Source organism: Sinocyclocheilus anshuiensis, unplaced genomic scaffold, assembly GCF_001515605.1.
Source record: "Sinocyclocheilus anshuiensis isolate Anshui unplaced genomic scaffold, SAMN03320099.WGS_v1.1 scaffold579, whole genome shotgun sequence".
Taxonomy (NCBI): domain Eukaryota; kingdom Metazoa; phylum Chordata; class Actinopteri; order Cypriniformes; family Cyprinidae; genus Sinocyclocheilus; species Sinocyclocheilus anshuiensis.
Window position 1 is genome coordinate 1,154,922 of NW_015551075.1, and position 4,769 is coordinate 1,159,690.

A 4,769-nucleotide genomic window follows, 5' to 3' on the forward strand; every position below is an offset into this window, starting at 1 on the left:
CAAAACAGTCAAACTCTGAGGAAATCATTGATAGCATTTCTGTGAACTCTTCAACAAAGGCTGGAGAGTATTTTGGATGCACCGATACCAGTATCGGTATCGGTGCATCCCTAGTAATATGTGAGCATGCTTTCTGTATTATAATAGATAGATGGCAATGGGACACTATTTCACCCATATTTTGACTTTTTTTCCACAAAAGTTACTTGAAACTTTCAAGTAGACACTTTAATATGGTTTTTATGTATATAAAATCACTTTTGTACATTTAATTTGATGTGGACACCAAAGTGGGATGTGTCATTTTGACCCACATTATAATTTAGATTTATATATATATATATTATTAATGATAATGCATGTGTAGCTGTGCATTAACCTCAAATGTGGTTATTTACTGAAAATAAATATTGTGTAGGATTTACTTTGAAACAATTTTCACTCAGAAATTGGTAGTAAATGTCACAAAAAAATTACAGCAAGTAACACTGAATTAAATGAGAAATGTTGAAGTAGAAAAACTGAAAAAAATTGAAGTACTCCAGTAATCTTTGTATTTTTTACAGTGCTTGTTATCTTTGTAAACATTGGTTTTGTTGGTTTCAACTGGATTTGTCAAAATATTGAGTCTGATCTTGTTCATTATTCTTGTGTTATATAAATTGCTATTTCTAATCCTAAAGAAGTGCTATCAGCTAGTGAAATTTGACTATCGTGACAACCTTAGACTCCTGCAGCTCTGTTTGTACCTGAAACGGTTGAATGATCTCAGCACATGATTGACAGAAGATCCAGCCTGACGTCAGTCTGAGATTAACAGACCTTCATATGGAGGACACATTACAGCACCTCTGCGAAACCAGTCCTCACTTTTACATGTGCAGTGATTTATAGATTTCCATATAAAAGACAGACAGTAATGGACAATGACTGAAACAGTCGTTTGTCTTCAACATTAACAGCAGACAGTGTGAGGACTGTATGGCGTCCATAGTGAGACAAACGGCTTTGTTGTTCTGCTTTCTTTGGTTTGGCCACTTAATCTCTATTATAGACCGAATGAAAAACAGATTTCTGTGGTTTGACTGATCACAACTGGACAACTGGCAATTAGATGTTTGTGTTCGTGGTTTTGCAAACTCTTCAAAATTACTTCTCAACACAACAATTACTATTAATCATGAAAGTGTTAAACAGTCCGCATAACTTATTCAACGAGTTTGGAAAATTACTTTTTAATGAAGTTATTATCTAAATGTAACCATGAAAGATGCTGTCACTCAAAATGATACAAAGCAAATACAACATTAGGCTATGTGAGGCCATGCATTACAGTGTTTTACTACGGTATAGGGTGTTCTTAGACATGAAGTAGAATATATTTTATAGTATTATAAATATAAGTATATATTTTGATAATTGTATAATAATAAAATTATAATAAATAATATTAGATCATATATTTATTATTATGTATATAACAGAATGTGTGTGTATATATATATATATATATATATACAGTGGTGTGAAAAAGTAAGAAAGCGTTAGTGCTGTTAGTGCTGTGCTAGCACTGAAACACCTGGAAAAGGAAACTGAATACAGTATTTAGCACACTTTGATTCAGTGCCAGACTGTACAACGCAGGTGTCAACTTATCCTTGGTTTGGTCTTCAGGATGCACTAAATCTAATGCAGACCATTTATCCTGATGTCCATTTCTAAATTTCTGTAGAAGAGAAAGCTAGAGTTTCACATTTTAACTTATTTTTTTTTAAGTTATTGATAATAATAATAATAATTATTATTATTATCATCAGCATTAAATTAAATAATTATTATGATGCATTTCATAAGCTCAAAATGGTTATTATTCTTCTTCTAAAATAATTTTTGTAAATAATAATAATAATAATAATAATTATTATTATTATGCATTTCATAACAAGCTTAAAATGGCTTTTATTGTTATTTGTCTAAAATACCATTTGTAATAATAATATTGATGATGATGATAATAATAGTAATAATAATAATAACAAACAAAATTATTGAGCATCAAATCGGCATATTATAATGATTTCTAAAGGATCATGTGACGCTGACTGAAGTCTGTCGCCCACTCCTGTCCCATCCTCACGAAGATCAGGTTGATGTTACATCAGTCAAACTCTTGCTCTTGACGTGCTTTTCTTTTGCCAGGACTTTAAACAGCCTGCAGTGGGTTTAATTAATCTGTCATGCGTTGCACCTTTTAAACTCATGCTAGAGAGATCTGGTTTCTTTATCCTGACACTTTAAAGTGAGGAATTTGACCAGCGTGACACGAAGAGCACAGATACACAAACACAATTGTGCAACTTTTCACATTCCTCGACCGAAGGCAGAACATGCTGAACGGCTTAAAGCAAGAAACTGTAGAGTCGTTGTTATTGCATTACATCCGTTTAAAGCCGCCTCGGATTTCTCCATCACATTCAGGTCTACGAACCGAATTTAATTTGAAGCAGGGCGTGCGTACGGAGACTTTTACAGGATGACATTTTTTCCCATTGTTGTGTCCCTCGAGGGAAACTCTCTACCTTGAACCTGTGATTAGTGTGTCCATTTAATAAGTAATTTATGTTAAACAGGTGACATTAAAAACCCACTTCCATTTCAAGTGTAGCATGCTCCGAATGGCTTTCCGAGCCCTGAAGGCTTCTGCCAGCCGCTTGAAAATGAAGCCATGTCCAGATAATTCTTTTTTAATATGCTGTCATTAAAGAAAATGGAACATTTATCTTCGCCTCCTCACGTGGACTGCACTTAAACACACTCTGAGAGGAAGGACTCTGAGGCTGCAGGAAGACACAGTGTCTTTTTCTATATTTGGAATGAATCCATTTAATCCCAGTTTTCAGCAAACTGAGCACATGTTTTAATTTTTAGTTAGTGGAATATATGTGCTTTATTCTTGATCACAATTGTAACCAATGAGAAACAAAAACTGCTTAGCTGTTTAAAAAAAGACCTAGTAGAAAGTTGCAAATAAAAGTACTGAAAGTCTCTTTTGCTCACTAAGGCTTCATTTATTTGATCAAAATAAATACAGTAAAAACAGTAATATTGTGAACTATTATTACAATTTAATGCGTGCGATTAATTGCGATTAATCGTTTGACAGCACTAATTATAATTAATAATCTTAATAATTTTTTGTCAAAGTGTTAAATGTCAAATATGCCAGAATATATAAGTGGGCTTGTTTCCTATCCATACTTAATAACTTTCTCTCTATGATAAATTCATAAAGTGTTAAAATGAGGAAAGTTGTACTTTGCCCTTTTCCGAAGAACTTTGAAAAACTTATTTTCATATTTCATATTCGGTTCTGATGGAAATGAGAAGTGACAGGGGAGCACATCTCCGCCAGAGCAGCGGTTTGAAGATCAGAAATGTCATTAATTTTAATATTTTTATGTCATGATCTGTGGGCAGATTTATTAGGTGTCTTTACCAACCCGCTGCGAATTTCAGAAAATCTCATTTCTTTTTATTTGTATATGTTCAACCTTAATTGACTGCTAGTTATTGGCTGTGATCTTTATTCCAAGACATGATCAATGTTTTTACATAATAAGAATAAGAGAATCGCCTTGCGACTTTATACACATAAAATAAATACAGTCTTTTATTTACTGATAAACCAGCTCCTGTTAGACTCTTTGGATTTGTGCTTCATAGTCTGTACAATGTTTGTCACCGCTAATGCAATGCATAAACAATAATCATACCGCCTTTATTCACGTTTCATACTGAGATAATGTTACATTGTGCCTTAATTGCAGTCTATATGCATACGTGAAATCCAGCACACTTTCAACAGCTGCATTTATCGTTATGAAAGCAAGAGAACGTGCATTCGGTCCTTAAATTGATTGAATATGATTGGGAATAACGGCTAAGCCCGGCTCTTTCTTTGAACGCCGTTTGCTTTTGTCACGCCGGCTTTTTGTACCGTTACATCTTCGAGAATCACGTTTGATGGAGCGACCGGAGGATAAGCGCTACATAAGCACTGCAGATACCGAGGGAGATCAGCACGCTGATTTCAGATTGATGGGGACGGAGGAAGATGGCTTGGGGAGAGAAACACAACCAAAGACGAATAGAAAAATTGATGGAGAGATTTACGAGGCGCGTCAAAAGGCCGAACCTTGAGGGAAAGACAGACAGAAATCGAGCTAGAGAAGGGCCGCTCTCGGCGTCCGCGCGGCAAGCGCTAACACAGTAGGGAAATGAGAAGTTTGACCTTACATCACTGCCTCATCAACATGAAGAATATGAGAAAAAGCCCGAGGGCACCGCTGTGCCATCCTGCAAACCACCCACCCACGTCGTCGCCTGCGCCCGCCACGCATTAGTCTGCTTCACTCACTCGTTTCCTAAGCAAAGACTCGGGCCCCGCGGGTGAAGAGACACTAGATGTATGCGTTTAAATGATTCTGTCAGCCTCTAGTAAATGTCTCTCCCTCTGTTCGGCAAATTGAGCGAAATGGAGGTCGTACGCTTGAAGTGTTTTACAAGCACGCTCGATTGAGATGCTGCAAAAGTAGACGCGTTGGAGTTAATGTGGAAGTTGTTACCGGAAAGTCTAAACATGTTTGTTGAGGAGCGCTGAGGGTTCCATATCACAATATTTTGCCATCATTTATTCACCTCAATTTCTTTGTTTTTTTCTGTAGAACACAAAAGGATTTTTTGCAGTTATATTAATATTATTTCTATTA

General features: G+C 35.7%; 1 protein-coding gene across 1 annotated transcript in view; it reads left to right on the forward strand.

The window, feature by feature from the left end:
- Positions 1–4,769, forward strand: part of LOC107662321 (aryl hydrocarbon receptor nuclear translocator 2-like) — an 80,778-nt gene that overhangs the window by 70,851 nt on the left and 5,158 nt on the right. The window lies entirely within an intron of this gene.